The sequence below is a fragment of the Helianthus annuus genome, chromosome 5, assembly GCF_002127325.2.
Source record: "Helianthus annuus cultivar XRQ/B chromosome 5, HanXRQr2.0-SUNRISE, whole genome shotgun sequence".
In the NCBI taxonomy this organism is placed as follows: domain Eukaryota; kingdom Viridiplantae; phylum Streptophyta; class Magnoliopsida; order Asterales; family Asteraceae; genus Helianthus; species Helianthus annuus.
The window spans coordinates 4,754,775-4,769,762 of record NC_035437.2 but is presented as its reverse complement, the minus strand read 5'-3'; the positions used below and the strand labels follow the sequence as shown (position 1 = coordinate 4,769,762).

General features: G+C 40.9%; 1 non-coding gene across 1 annotated transcript; it reads right to left on the bottom strand.

Annotated features, from left to right (window-relative positions):
- Positions 1-1,860: 1,860 nt before the first annotated feature.
- LOC118492689 lies at positions 1,861-1,967 on the bottom strand. The gene has a single exon (XR_004894691.1). It is a non-coding gene; the product is annotated as a small nucleolar RNA R71 (small nucleolar RNA).
- Positions 1,968-14,988: the final 13,021 nt, after the last annotated feature.

Sequence of the window (14,988 nt, the reverse complement as noted above, 5' to 3'; positions counted from 1 at the left end):
TTTTAATCTTTTGCACTTTTTAATTGGTTTTGTATTAATGACTTTAATTACTAGTTTCTTATGTTGAAGGTGATTCTTCCTTATCGTTTGTCCGTGGTGTCTTGGCATTATTTTACTGTCTATATAAAATAAAAGATTTTCACCATTCATATCTCCATGGTCTATATGGAGGTATGTTGGCTACCTGGTCAGGGGTTAAGGGAACGGTTTGGTAAGAGTCTTGCCATTGTTCAGTGTATAGATCCTGCAAAGGACCTGGGTCAAATTTAGTAGGACCTTCTTCAATACCCAACGGTATTGGATGGCGGGGGTCCAAACTCTTTGATCCCATCATAAGTTAAACTACTATTAAAACTTTAACCCGGCTACTTAGGACTATATCCCTGCTGACTCAGACTACTTAGCCGAGGGTAACGTCGCCTTCAAAAGAGGGGCCTACCACATTATGCATTAATAACTTAATTAATTATCTTTCAATAATCCGACCCTTTAGGATTGTATCCTTGCTGACTCAAACTATTGGGTTGAGGGTAACGTCACCTTCAAAAGAGGGGCCTACTACAATAACTAAGATAATCTCTTAAACAAGTGCAAAAGTGCGAAAATAATCAAAGGTTATACTACACACGAGTCGGATCCAAGTGATTCATCTTGTGTATCTGTTTTTATTTTTATTTTCTTTTTCAGCATTTTAGTTAGTTTTATTTTTTTTTAGTTTAAAAATCTTTTTCTAACATTTTGATTTGATTAGACGTCGAGGATAAACCGGTACTAAAAGCTCTTGTGTCCTTGGACGACCTCGGTATCTTACCAACACTATACTACGTCCACGATGGGTACACTTGCCCATATGTGTGTTTAGTGTTAGTGAATATCGTGTTTATAAATTTAAAACTTGGTTAAAAAGTGTAAAAAGGGCTTAAAATATACACCAAAATTATATACACACTGACACACATCAAGTTTTTGGCGCCGTTGCCGGGGACACAAGGATTTTAAGAAAGTTAGGAATCAGCGGCCTAATCATTTTTTCTATTTTATTTTTATTTTTTAGGATTTTCTTAATTTTCAGCTTCTGCAGAGCTCAGCACGGGCCGTGCCTGGTCGGACACGGGCCGTGCCCAGCAGTGTCACTGGCAGTTTTTATTTTCCGAGTTACAGAGAGTTGAGCACGGGGCCGTGTCGGTGCAACACAGGGCCGTGTCCAACTTTCCAGTAATAGGGATCCGGAAAACAATCGCTGTATCTCCGACCATGGGCCGTGTTCACTGAGCACGGGGCCGTGGTGAACTTTCTGACCAACATTCTTTTCTGTTTTTATTGCAGGACTTGGAACCAGACAGCACATCCGAACTTTCTACGTAGTGTATGAGCTTCAGTTCTAGTAGAGACATAAAAGAACCTCTAGAAGAACCCGAACGCTTTCTCAGAAAAAGACTTAAAGCTAAAAACCAAGAGAAGGTTTCGGGGGACCCACTTCCAATGGCGGACCAACGTACCCTCATGGATTACCTACGACCCACCGTGGGTAATCTCGGCGCCGCTATCAGTGCACGGAATGTTGAAGCTAACAACTTCGAACTTCGGCCACATTTGATACAAATGCTTCAAAACTCCGCAACCTTCCATGGGCTTGCGGACGAGGATCCCCATCTACATATTACTAATTTCTTAGAAATATGTGATACCTTTCGGATCAATGGAGCATCAAATGACACCATCCGCCTTCGAATGTTTCCATTTTCACTAAAAGACCGAGCAAAAGCTTGGCTCAACGCCCTCCCAGTTGGTTCGGTAAACACCTGGGATGAATTAGCCCAAAAATTTCTATATAAGTATTTCCCTCCCGCTAAAACGGCTAAATTAATGACTGAAATTAATACATATTCACAAGAGGATAGGGAATCCTTATATGAAACTTGGGAAAGGTTCAAGGAGCTATTGCGAAAGTGTCCTCATCACGGTCTTGCGGTATGGCAACAAGTATCCACTTTGTACAATGGGTTGTTGCCACACACAAGACAAACACTTGACTCTAGCTCCGGGGGACTTTTAGGTAATCGCCGCCCACATGAAATATACAATCAAATTGAGGAAATTGCTCAAACCAATTTTTAGTGGCACACTCCCCGAGGCAATAAATCTATTGCCCCGGGCGCCCATAAGGTTGATGAAAGCACTTCTTTACAAGCCCAAATCGAGGCCCTTTCTTCAAAAATCAAAAAGTTAGAAATGACAAAAACGGTCTCGGTTATGGCTTATGAAGGGTGTGGTGGGCCACATGAAAATTGGAGTTGTATGAAAGAAACAGATGATCAACCAGAGTCGGTAAACTACATTGATAATAGACCTAGTCCGTCGAGTCCTCCAACGGGTACCTACAACCAAGGATGGCGTAACCACCCTAACCTTGGTTGGAGAGAACCCGGCAATAGTAGTAACCAACAAAGCCTAAACCAATGAACAAACTTTCAACAACCAAGAAATGAGTCACAAAATTTCCCTCAACAACAAGGTGGACGAGAAAGGCTTGAAGATACTGTATCTCGCCTCATCTCCGACACTGAAAAGAAAAACTCGGATCGATTTCAACAATTGGAATCGAATTTTAGAAATCAACAAGCTAGTATACAAAACATTGAAAAACAAATAAATCAATTAGCTCAAAATTTCTCCGAGAGACCACAAGGCGCATTACCAAGTAATACCGAAACAAACCCAAAAGCACAAGTCCATCTCATAACGTTAAGAAACCGTACCGTGGGTTCCGAAGAAGCTCTACCACCGCCAACTGAGGGAAGCACAACACCGCCCCAACAAGAGAAGACTTATCCTCTAATTCAAGAGCCTACCAAGGCTCCTCCGGTTCCATACCCCGGTCGGTTAATTCGTCAAAAGACCAATGAGCAATTCGCAAAATTCGAAAATCTACTAAAACAATTGCATGTTAATATTCCTTTTATCGAAGTCCTAACTCAAATGCCTAAATACTCAAAATTCATGAGGGACTTCCTCACTCATAAAAGGAAAATTGAATCATTGCAATTAGTTAACTTAGGCGAAGAATGCTCCGCCCTCGTACTCAACAAACTCCCACAAAAAAAGATTGATCCTAGAAGCTTCACGATTCCTTGCTCGATCGGGGAATCCCTTGTTCGTAATGCACTAGCCGACCTTGGGGCTAGCATTAACCTCATGCCTGCATCAATGTTCAAACGACTCGGCCTAGGAAAAACAAGCCCTACCAAGATGAGTATACAACTTGCCGACAGATCCGTCAAATACCTACAAGGTGTCGCTGAAAATCTATTGGTCAAAGTCGACAATTTCGTCTACTCGGCCGACTTTGTCATACTAGATATGGAAGAGGACACCGAAGTCCCCCTCATACTAGGGAGGCCATTTCTAGCCACCGCGCAAGCAGTGGTAGACATGAATGACGGAACACTCACTTTGAAGTTTGGGGATAAGGAAGTGAAGTTTGGAGTTGGGAAGAGAGTAGAGGACGATGACCCGGTCAATTACATGAAGGTCATTGATTTGAGTTTGGATGATGCTCTTCGATGGTGCAACATGGGATGCAAAACATCCCGCTCGGAAAATATATGACCTCACTTTGGGTCTAGCCAAGGACCCTTATAAATGTGGCGCACCACGGAGGCATTCCGCGGAACTATCCTTAGTTTAGCTTACATTAATTTTTAGTTTAATTTGCATGAATAAAACACACTCGGGATGGTCAAGGATAACAAGGGAAACGAGAAACATCACCCCATGCACGAAAACAGGGCCATCCGACAAAAATTTCTTCATTACAGCAAGTTCAGCACGGGCCGTGTCCTCCCAACACGGCCTCGTGCTGCGCAATCTGCAGCAATCGCCCAGTTCAGGTAACTGGACACGGGCCGTGTTCACTGAACACACCCCCGTGTCCAGGCTTCTGCTCCTCTTTATTAAATTTTGATACTGGCACCTGAACACGGGGCCGTGCCCGGTCACCACGGGGCCGTGTCCGGAGTGCCAGTAACATAAAATTTTGCTTTTAACACCCTTTTACACATTCAATCAACCTAAAAACTTATTTTTGGGATACATTGAGGACAATGTGTAATTTAAGTGTGGGGGGATGCTAAAACTTTGAATCTTGCAAGTCCTAATTAACAAGCCTTACACAAAACTCTATTGGAACCGCTAATCACCCCATCATTTTCTTCAAAAAAAAAATAAAAAATAACCGACGTATTTTTTTACCTGTCTAAGTTTAAGTTGGGAATTTCAAGTTCTAACAAGGTTATATTTTTACAAGTTTACAACCGATAGCGTCGTGATATAAAGAACCAACATAAGAAAATTGTGAAACGGCATGACAAGCTTAATTAAAATTTGATTATATATACTTGATCACATAAAAACTCATTCCCACAAAAGTGAGTTTTGAGCCTTTATTGAGCATAAAAATACATATCTTTACACTAAATGCTCATTTTTCGTTTCTTGTGTGAATAGCCGCTTGGTTCGTACGACTCTAGAACTTGCCACGACAATGCATTCCCAGTCCTTACCAACTTAAACCCGAGTAAGTAAATGATGGAGGCATTAGGACTAACCCTTTTTTCTTTCCACACCATTATTTTTCATTTTTTTACCACCTACCTAAAAATCCCCCTAGTTAACCCCTTTGAGCCTAAACCTTTTCATTTCTTAACCCAAAACAATCACCCTTTTTACCCACCTAAACCTTTTTATTTTATCCCTTTCTTTTAGTAACAAAGCTCGGTTTTTCTTATGACTTTTCAAAAAAAAAAAAAAAGAAGTTGATGAAACCAAATAAACAAACAAGTTCATCAAAAATTAACCTTGTTTGAAAGAAATGATTCATCAAAATAAAAATAAAATTGTGAAAAAATAAAAAGTCTTTAAAAAACCGATGCTTTTTACGCTTTTCGCCCTTTTACTAACCACTACCCAACCACCCACCTTTAGCCCAAGCCTAACCCTTCACCCAAAAAAGTCCTCTTGATATTTACAAAGGTATGTAGTTAAAAAGGAGGAGGATTGATTGCTTGGCAAGCCTATGGTAGGAGTAAGTTCCATGCCGCTCTCGAGTGATTCACTAAAAATACACCTTCGGCCGAGTGTTGAGTGATCCCCCGTGAGGTATGTGAACTTGTATATAAATGGAATTTTAAAAAGGCATGTTATGCCCTAATAAGTAATTTATCTTATGAAGCATTTTTAATAAATCATGACGAATAGGATTGTAAATAAATAAAAATAATACTTAAATAAAGAATCTTGGAAATCTCGACACTCTATGACAAGTCCAAAAACCTTCTCTTCAACCCATTCCATTTGGGAGTGAAAAAGCCACATTATAAAGAGTTTTGCTTGAGGACAAGCAAAGATTCAAGTGTGGGGGTATTTGATGTGCACAAAATGTAACATATAAATTACATCAATTGTGGCATAAAACTAACCCTTTTTTAGTACTAATGTTGGAAAAAGTGTGCTTTTGTCTTCCTTTTGTATTTTCAGGATTAAATGAGCTCAAATGAACAAAAGAAGCAAAAAGACAGCTAAATCTAACATAAATACAAGAAAAGGAACAAACGTGGCATGCCCGACCTCCCGACAGCATCTTCCCAAAAGCAAAAAAAGAAGACAGAAGGCTGAACACGCCCCGTGCTCAGTGAGCACGGGGGCGTGCCCAAGTGTCAGCAGAAAAGACAAAGTTATAGAAGCTTCTACTGCCCACCACGGGGCCGTGCTCAGCGGACACGAGAGCGTGGTCAACTGTTGCAGACGCATTTAATGAAATTGCGAATTGCAATTAATGAAGAGAGAGACTCGGATGGACACGGGGCCATGCCGAGGCTTCTGTTCAGCCTATAAATAGGAGTGCTTGGAGCTCTTGCAACTCATCCCTTGGCACACCACCTCTCTCACACTTCACCCACCACCCTCCACCATCACAACACCATCATCCACCACCATCATCCACTGTCCATCATAGAGTGTGTGAGTCGTCTCGGGATCCAAGATTGATCGTAAGAGTTCTTGACAATCAAAGGCCATGTTTGCCTAAGTATCTTACATCACTTGGTGAAGACAAGTGTTTAGTATAATACTTTTTATTTTTAATCTTTTGCACTTTTTAATTGGTTTTGTATTAATGACTTTAATTACTAGTTTCTTATGTTGAAGGTGATTCTTCCTTATCGTTTGTCCGTGGTGTCTTGGCATTATTTTACTGTCTATATAAAATAAAAGATTTTCACCATTCATATCTCCACGGTCTATATGGAGTATGTTGGCTACCTGGTCGGGGGTTAAGGGAACAGTTTGGTAAGAGTCTTGCCATTGTTCAGTGTATAGATTCTGCAAAGGACCTGGGTCAAATTTAGTAGGACCTCCTTCAATACCCAATGGTATTGGATGGCGGGGGTCCAAACTCTTTGATCCCCTCATAAGTTAAACTACTATTAAAACTTTAATCCGACTACTTAGGACTGTATCCCTGCTGACTCAGACTACTTAGCCGAGGGTAACGTCGCCTTCAAAAGAGGGCCCTACCACATTATGCATTAAAATTATGAAACGGCATGACAAGTTTAGTTAAAATTTGATTATATATACTTGATCACATAAAAACCCATTCTCACAAAAAGTGAGTTTTGAGCCTTTATTGAGCATACAAATACATATCTTTAAACTAAATTCTCATTTTTCATTTCTTTTGTGAATAGCCGCTTGGTTCTTACGACTCTAGAACTTGCCACGACGATACATTCCCGGTCCTTACCAACTTAAACCCGAGTAAGTAAATGATGGAGGCATTAGGACTAACCCTTTTTATTTCTACACCATTATTTTTCTTTTTTTTTTACCACCTACCCAAAATCCCCCTAGTTAACCCCTTTGAGCCTAAATCTTTTCATTTCTTAACCCAAAACAAACACTCTTTTACCCACCAGAACCATTTTTCATTTTAAACCCTTTATTTTAGTAACAAATCTTGATTTTTTTTCGTATGATGATGATGAAGCCAAAAGAAATAAAACAAACAAGTCTATCAATAAGAACTTTGTTTAAAAAAGTACTTCATCAAAATAAAAAGTTACAAAATAATAGCAAGTCTTATGAAAACCGACGCTTTTTACGCCTTTCGCCCTTTTACTAACCACTAACCCAACCACCTACCTTTAGCCCAAACCTAACCCTTCACCCAAAAGTCCTCTTGATATTTACAAAGGTGTATAGTTAAAATGGAGGAGGATTGATTGCTTGGCAAGCCTATGGTAGGGGTAACTTCCATGCCGCTCTCGAGTGATTCACTAAAATACATATTCGGCCAAGTGTTGAGTGATCCCCCGTGAGGTATGTGAACTTGTATATAAATGGAATTTTAAAAAGGCATGTTATGCCCTGTTGATGCAACAAATAATAGACCAATGATAGTAGCTAGGCTGGTTAGGCAAAAGGGTTGAAAGGTTCAACTTTGCCTAACGCAGGTCATGGGGTCCCCCCACGTTTGCAAGACGTGGAAGGAGGTTCACTAGTTTGTTCTTGTTGTTTGCTATGGATCCTCTTCTGAAATGTATTCAGATTTGGATGAAGGAGAAAATAGAATGTGTGTGTTGGAAGTGAAAAGAAGTACTTTGCAAAAAGCAAGTACTCGCAGCGAATGACCAGAGATGTTAAGAATCAGAGTTGGTCAGGATGTCCTAGGAAGTAAGTGAGGTGTCGAATATATAGGAGAAGGAATATCCCAAAGAGGAGTGCATTTGACTAGTGTCCCTGCTTGCAGTGAGGGGCTTGCCCTTTCAGGGGTTGAAGCCTTCTGACCCCTGGATAATAGAGTGTGTTCTGTAGACCTGCATTGCTTTTGTGGCTGGCGAGTTAGTGGGTTGGTGGAGATGTGACCATTTACTGTTCCCACATTGCTTTACTTCATCTCCTCAGCTTTTCAACCTTTGAACCGTTTAACCCTTTGGGCACTTATGTATTTTGGTCATTCTATTTTGTCTTGGGCTACCCCCGTCATCAGCCCCCCAAGTCAGAGGTTTTTGGGAGATCAGCTCAAAGACGTCTGACTTTTATACACGTGTTTTATTGACTAAAGGCTTTAAGGGTTCAAAGCTTAAAGGCTTAAAGGGTTGGAGTCAGTTAATTTTTGAAATTTAAATGTCTGACATTTGATTTGATTGATGTGTGGCAGTTTATAGGGCGGCGGTTTTGCAGAAAGTAACCGTTTGCAATTATCACTACTATTTGAGTTTTATATTTGGAGATATCATTTAATTTCCACATTATCTTTTCAAGTTTCCTCTGCAATTTCCTTTCTTCTCTTCAAGGTTAGTTCCGACTTCATCTTTATTTCCTTACTTTCTTCATATTTTCTTGTAAAAATGGGTGATCGTAAGGATTTAGCAAAGTCCTTTTCTCGATTAACCCAGGAAGAGGTAGAATTATTTTGTAAGGAATATGGTATTGGGGAAATGTTTAAACCGACTGCTCCTGCTTGTGATGTTCCGATTGACAAATGTCCAGCTGGTTTTATTGCTCTTTACTGCCGTCATTTTGAGTTTTCAAATCTCCGTCATCCGTTTTCCCTTTTTGTTTTGAATTTGTTGGAGTATTACCGAGTCTCCTTTGGCCAAATCCATCAAAGGGTATGGCTAGGGTTTTGCATTTCGAAGTTCTATGCCATGCCCTTGGGTATGATCCTTCACTTTTGCTCTTTCGCCGTTTTTTCCGATTGGCTAAAAACGGCGATTGGTTCACCTTTGAAACTTCCAAGGTTGATGCTTGTCTTATTTCTTCTATGGTTACAACACTCGGGACTTGGAAGGATCGCTTTTTCTGGGTTTCTGACTGTATTCTCCCATTTAAAATGGTGTGGAGGCATCCGGATGCCGTTCTTAATGAACCGGAGCCCTCTGAGTCTGAGTTGAATGATGCTTTTCTCAAAGCCATCAGGGTATGCCCTTCGAGGGTTCGTCCTTTCCCTGAACATTTGCTAGTTATGTTAGGGGTTAGTGATTTGTGGGAAAAGGCCGATCGGGATCCGGTTCTAATGAAAAGTGGCACCGGTATGCATTTTTCTTGTTTGCCATCTTTGCATTCTTCGTTATTTATGTCTTATGAATTTTATTTTTGTTATTTGTAGTTATGTCTGCCCTGGATTTTATTAAGAGTGACGACACCTCTGATGTTGTGTACGAGGATGTCCCATCTGTTCCTGATGAGAACGTTGTGGTTAGGACTGCTGAACAAAGGTTCGATGGTTCAGGTTATGTTAGTGTTTCTAATGTGAAGGGTTTTTCCAAACCTATTTCTCCCAAGGCTTCAACCCGGCGGTCTACTCGTCGTTTAAAGGGTGTTCCTCAATACACCTCTACTGAACCGGTGGAGTTGAGTGATGATATCGAAGTTTCTGGGGATCAAGGTGTTGAAGTGGGTTCTGAAAAAGAGAAGAAGCTAGTTATTCATGGCAATAAGGCTTCAGCCAAAAAGGTTATTGCTACCCCTGTTCAGAGTTCTTTGAGCAGGGATGTTGAAGGGTTAGATCCGGATGCGGTTTATGTGCCAGGTTGGTCGGTGAAGATTGATGACAGTTTCAAGGATGTTGCTGTTTGTGAAGATGCTTTAAGTCATATTGCTCCTCCTTCAGTTCATAATACTATTTCTGAGATGGATGATGACATGATGTTGTCTCGTATGATTCTGAGTACCTGCAACCTTGCTTCCATGCTTCCTCAGGGCATTGCCCGTTTTCGTCAGAGGATGCAAGAATATGAAGAGTTTTCTAAGAAGAAGGATAAAATGAAATCCTCAATGGCCGCAATGAAGAAGGAGATAAGTGGTTTTGCTGAGAAGGAGGAGGCTTGGTCAAAAAGGTTGATGATTTGTCTAAGCAGCATGAGATTGAGATGAGTGATTTTAAGAAGAGTTTTGAGGCCGATCGCTTGAAGCTAAAGGCGGGTAAGGAGGCTTTGTCTGTTGCTCAAAAAGCCTTTGATGAGGAGAAGGAAAGCTTGAAGGCTTTGGTTTCCCGTGCTACCAGCGATAACCAGTGGTTGATTGAGCAAGGTTTTCAACAGGTTGTTACTTATCTACTTCATTCTGCTGAGTTTAACTCTGCTCTTGGTGAAGTTTATACTAAGTTGCTCAGCCTGGGAAAACATCAAGGTCTCATTGCTGGTTATAAGTTACATGAAGCTGGGCATCCTCTGGAAAAGTCTCCTTTGTTCCGTCCTGAAGCTTCTGATGTTTTTAAGGGCTCCGTTGAACAGATGGAGAGGCTGACCTATCCTTACATTCATCATGTATCTTCTTGTTTTGGTAAGTCTCTTGTTGTGTTACAGGACTTGAAGCCGGAGGGCCTTAATGAAAAAGTGTGTGCTGAAGTCTTGGGTTCTCTTTCGAAGAAAAGATCCTATTCAGGGGATAGTGATGACACTCTTTCGAGTGTGCCTGATGCTTCGAAGGATGCAAGCTTGGAGGCTTCAGCAGTAGGTGGTGATGGTGGTGCAAAAGCTAAGAAGTCCAAGAAAGCAAAGAAGGCCAAGGCTGAAGGTTCCGGGGTTTCCAAGCCTTCTACCGATGTTTAACGGATATTCGTAGCTTTCTTAGCACTTAAAAACAATTTGTGGTCTGTAATGCTAACTTTGAACAATATTAGGTTTTGCAGGAACCCCTAAGGTTCCTGTTATGTGGTTGTACTTTTAGGCTTGTATGGCTGTTTGAACAATACTCGAACTTGCAAGTCAGTGGGACTTGTTTTGACTTGTTCTTTGTTGAAAGTCTTTCAGGGCTTTCTTTGTTTAGGTATTATGTTTAACTATTTTCTGTGTTGTGTTCTTGTACTTGTGCCTATTTTGTTAAGGCAGCTTGGTTGGTTGTAAGCTTTTTTTAAGCTTTTAAGCTTTTTGGCTATCTATAGATAGATTGAAACCTTTGAGGTTTCTAGCTGTTATCTCGGGGGCTTGAAGCCTTGAAGGCTTCTTAGTGTTTTGGCTTTGTTTGTGTCTTTAAAATTTTTCGTTCCAGTTGCATTGTTTTTTGTCCTCTCATATCTCTGTCTTTGTTGAGTTTGTGTTGTCCTTATGTTTTCTATACCTTAAAGGGTTTAGTATTGCAGACACTTAGCCTTGGCATTTTTAACAAGAAGGCATAGCACCTATCCTATTTATTTTCTTGTTTTTTGTTTGATTTCGTAAGCCTGTTTGTTGATTATTTTTCTAAAGCTTAAGGAACATTTGGTGTAGGCTGTCCAAACCTGTCTATGAGACTTTTTTGTTGTTGATAATAAGTCTCATGGAGTTGTATTGATCTAGGAACTCACCCCTTATATAGGTCCATTCAACCCTTGAACCTATTGAGCGATGTGGCCTGGGAGCTCAACCCCTTACATGGCCCTTGCCATGGAGTTTCTTGCTAGGTTCTCAACCTGTTTTTAGGATAGAAAGACAAATTTGATAAAACAACTTCATTCATTCAAGAGACATTTTTACAAAAGATTTTCATAGTTCAACTCTTGAAATGCAACATTGCAAAATACAAACCAATCTTTCCCGTTTAGACATGAAACCTTTTCAAGGTTTTTCCATTCCAGTGCCTTGGAAGCCTTTTACCTTCTGGGTCCGCTAGCTTGTAGGATCCACCCTTGTGTGCTTCAAGGATGGTGTATGGGCCCTCCCATTTTGGGCCAAGCTTTCCCTGATTTTCTTTCTTGCTAGCTTTGTTGTTTCTAAGGACCAGGTCTCCTGGCTTGAAACGTTCCTTCTTGACTATCTTGTTGTAATAGGCTTCCATTCGTTGCTTGTACTTGGCTTCTTGGATTGCGGCTTGATCTCGTGCTTCTTCTAGGAGTTGTAAGTTCAACATGGTCTCTTTTGTTTGTTTCGGGATCCATGTTGACAACTCGTTGTGTTACAACTCCTACCTCGGCTGGGATCACGGCCTCGGATCCGAATACCAAGCTATAGGGTGTTCTCTTATGGCTTTTTTTTTCGGTTGTTCTTATGGCCCATAGAACACTAGGCAATTCGTCTAGCCAGTTGCTTTCGTACCTTCCCAATCTTGTTTTGATACCTTCCACTATGCTTCTATTTGTCCTTTCGACCTGACCGTTTGATTGCGGGTAAGCCACTGAGCTGAAGACCTGATTGATCCTGTACTCTTTACACCAACTGCTGAAAGGCTTCTCAGCAAATTGCTTCCCATTATCAGTGATGAGTACCCCCGGCAATCCATAACGGCAAATAATGTTTTCCCAAACAAAGTCGATGACCTGTTGCCTGTAATCTTTGCAAGTGGTTTAACCTCGGGCCACTTTGTAAAATAATCTACTGCTACCAGCAAGAATTTTACTCCTCCTTTGCTTGGGGGAAATGGACCAACAATGTCCATTCCCCATTTATAGAATGGCCATGCCGAGGTTATTGGGAAAAGGTCATGCCTAGGACTTTTTGGGATTGGTGCATAAATCTGGCAAGCATCACATTTTCTTAATTGCTCAGCGATGTCACGATGCATTGAGCGCCAGAAATACCCAAGGTTCATGAGTTATGCAACCAACGACCTAGCTCCAAAATGGGCTCCGCATATGCCTTCGTGAATTTCTTTGATCAAATACTGACTTTGCTTAGGACCAACATATCTTAGCAAAGGGGGCGAGGTAACTGATGTGTGTAAAATGCAACATATAAATTACATCAAATGAGGCATAAAACTAACCCTTTTTAAGTACTAATGTTGGAAAAAGAGTGTTTTTGTCTTCCTTTTGTATTTTCAGGATTAAATGAGCTCAAATTCACAAAAGAAGCAAAAAGACAGCAAAATCTAACATAAATACAAGAAAAGGAATATAAGTGGACTGCCCGACCCCTCAACGGCATCCTCCCAAGCAAAATAGAGAAGGCAGAAGACTGAACACGCCCCGTGCTCAGCCAGCACAGGGTCGTGCCCAAGAAGCAGCAGAAAAGACAAACCTATAGAAGCTTCTATTGCCCACCACGGGGCCGTGTCCAGTGAACACGGGGGCGTGGCGAAAGGACAGCAGGCGCATTAATTGTAATTGCGAATTACAATTAATGAAGAGAGAGTGTCAGACAGGCACGGGGGCGTGTCCAGCGGACACGGGGCCATGCCCGGCCTTCTGTTCAGCCCATAAATAGGAGTGCTTGGCTTCATTTCAACTCATCCCTTGCCACACCACCTCTCTCACACTTCATCCACCACCCACCACCATCACAACACCATCATCCACCACCATCATCCATTGTCCATCATAGAGTGGGTGAGTCGTCTCGGGATCCAAGATTGATCGTAAGAGTTCTTGACAATCAAGGCCATGTTTGCCTAAGTCTCTTACATCACTTGGTGAAGACAAGTGTTTAGTATAATACTTTTTATTTTTAATCTTTTGCACTTTTTATTTGGTTTTGTATTAATGACTTTAATAACTAGTTGCTTATGTTGAAGGTGATCTTTCCTTATCGTTTGTTCGTGGTGTCTTGGCATTATTTTACTGTTTATATAAAATAAAAGATTTTCACCATTCATATCTCCACGGTCTATATGGAGGTATGTTGGCTACCTGATCGGGGGTTAAGGGAACGGTTTGGTAAGGGTGTTGCCCTTGTTCAGCGTTTAGAGGTCCTGCAAGGGACCTGGGTCAAATTTAGTAGGATCTCCTTCAATGCCCATAGGTATTGGATGGCGGGGATCCAAACTCTTTGACCCCCTCATAAGTTAACTACTATTAATACTATAACCCGGCTATTTAGGACTGTATCCCTGCTGACTCAGACTACTTAGTCGAGGGTAACGTCACCGCCAAAAGCGGGGCCTACCATAATTTGCATTAATAACTTAATTCATTATCTTCCAATAATCCAACCCTTTAGGATTGTATCCTTGCTGACTCAAACTACTGGGTTGAGGGTAACGTCGCCTTCAAAAGAGGGGCCTACTACAATAACTAAGATAATCTCTTAAACAAGTGCAAAAGTGCGAAAATAATCAAAGGTTATACTAATACACGAGTCGGATCCAAGTGATTCATCTTGTTTATCTGTTTTTATTTTTATTTTATTTTTCAGCATTTAGTTAGTTTTTATTTTCTTAGTTTAAAAACCTTTTCTAACTTTTTGATTTGATTAGACGTTGAGGATAAACCGGTACTAAAAGCTCTTGTGTCCTTGGACGACCTCGGTATCTTACCAACACTATACTACGTCCACGATGGGTGCACTTGCCCATATGTGTGTTTAGTGTTAGTAAATATCGTGTTTTATAAATTTAAAACTTGGCTAAAAGTGTAAAAAGGGCTTAAAAATACATCAAAAATATATTACACTACACGCACATCAAGTTTTTGGCGCCGTTGCCGGGGACACAAGGATTTTAAGAAAGTTAGGAATCAACGGCCTAATCATATTTTTATCTTTCTTTTTAATTTTTTAGGATTTTCTAAGTTTTTCAGCTTCTGCAGAGCTCAGCACGGGTCGTGCCCGCTGAACACGCCCCCGTGCTCAATCATTGGAACTGGCAATCCTGTTTTAAATCAGACAGTAAGCTGAACACGGGGCCTGCTCACTCAACACGCCCTCGTGCCCAAGATTCACTTACTGAAAACAGAACCGTTAGATCCCGACGGTTGGTAATTTCTGACATAAACATGAGTAATAGTAATTCTTTTACTTTCGGCACTCTTATGGTACGTGGTGTCAATTATGTGGAGGCGAGCATAAAGAATTAGAATGTTACTTTCTAAATTATAGGCCCCACTACATAGACCCACCGATTCCTTATAACCTTAAGAGGGGCGAAAGTAAAAATAAGCACTATCTCTCCCTCGAATGCGCCCAGCCAGATATTCTAGGGGAAATGCTCCTTGACGAGTTATTTCAACTAGAAGAGCTAATTCTAAATTGGTCAAAAGAGCTTAGGAAGGACTTTATTGATCCATCCCAAGACGAT